Source organism: Crocuta crocuta, unplaced genomic scaffold (assembly GCF_008692635.1).
Source record: "Crocuta crocuta isolate KB4526 unplaced genomic scaffold, BGI_CrCroc_1.0 scaffold1681, whole genome shotgun sequence".
NCBI lineage: Eukaryota > Metazoa > Chordata > Mammalia > Carnivora > Hyaenidae > Crocuta > Crocuta crocuta.
This window is the reverse complement of record NW_027532786.1, coordinates 27,553-28,774: the sequence shown is the minus strand read 5'-3', so window position 1 is coordinate 28,774 and position 1,222 is coordinate 27,553.

The following is a 1,222-nucleotide window of genomic DNA, read 5'->3' as shown; positions in this document are numbered from 1 at the left end:
ATCAGTATTCTGACCAATCAGACTTAACGGCCTCCATCTTCTCTCCTATTTCCCCCCTCCTTGTGGATTTATGCTTTTTAAAAAGATCCCTTTGTTCTAGTTTTAATGAGGTTTGAAGAGGCAGTGAAATTAGATGTGTCCATTCAAGTTTCTATTTTAACTCAGAAGCTTCACCCGTCAATAGAAAGTTGAAATATTCAGAAAATGAAGGAAAATTGAAGGACATGCTGATTTTTCGATCTACTGCTTAGCTCCTTTAGATTCTGGCAACCTGCCACAGTTTAAAATTTTGGGGAGAACCACTCATGACCTCCAGAACCTGGGTCAAGAAAGCTATTTTGGTAAGACTTTGTGTTTACCATAAGGGCTCTAGAGATTGAATGTACTTATCACACTCTGGTGTCTAGTTAAATGTCCCTCAATAAATAGTTGCCTTAGATCTTGAGTCTGGCAGCGGCCTAAAGAGCATGGGGCCAATCAAATACAGTGTGTTCGGCATAGTTTTAAATTTTCTGGTGGCAGCTTTTCTGGCACATGCTTATGTTTCTTGGGATTCCTTATGTATTTTATTAATGCACCCTAATATTCGCCCATGTTTTGGTTTGGGGGAAGCCAGGAAATAGTGTACATGATATAGGGGGGATATTGGTTCAGAAGGGAAATATTTGGCAGCTATTCTGGATCTTTCCACTGCTGTGGTATGTCCTAAAAGATAAGAGCTGAAGAGTCATCTAAGGCTGATATCTCTGAAGTCCTAAGGAGCTCCAGCCTGGGCTTCAGTGAACCTGAGTTATAGACTATGCTCAGGTATTAACTCATTGTGAGACCTTGGAACAAAATTTCACCTCCCTGAGCCTCTGTTTCCTAAAATCTCTTCCAGCTCAAACTTTGTAATTTAGTAAAACTTACCAGCACTGGGAATTGTTCTGCTCAAGGTAATAATAGTTTAAGGAGGGAAATGAGTAGGCTGAATAAAGTGTGATCTTTCCAAAAGATAAAAAATGGTTTCCCAATTAAATACGTATATCTTAAACCAGTTCCCAGTTACTGGACCTGTGTGAGTCAGCCTTATGATGGGACTGCATGGACAGGAATTCAGAATCCAGGAAGTGGGTGTCGATAGGTACATAATGCTTTTTATCTTTCATAGCAAAGCAGGACTGTGTTGATCAGAGTTGAGTGTCACATTTTAAGGGAACAAGGAGAGGCTGGAGAGTTTTTA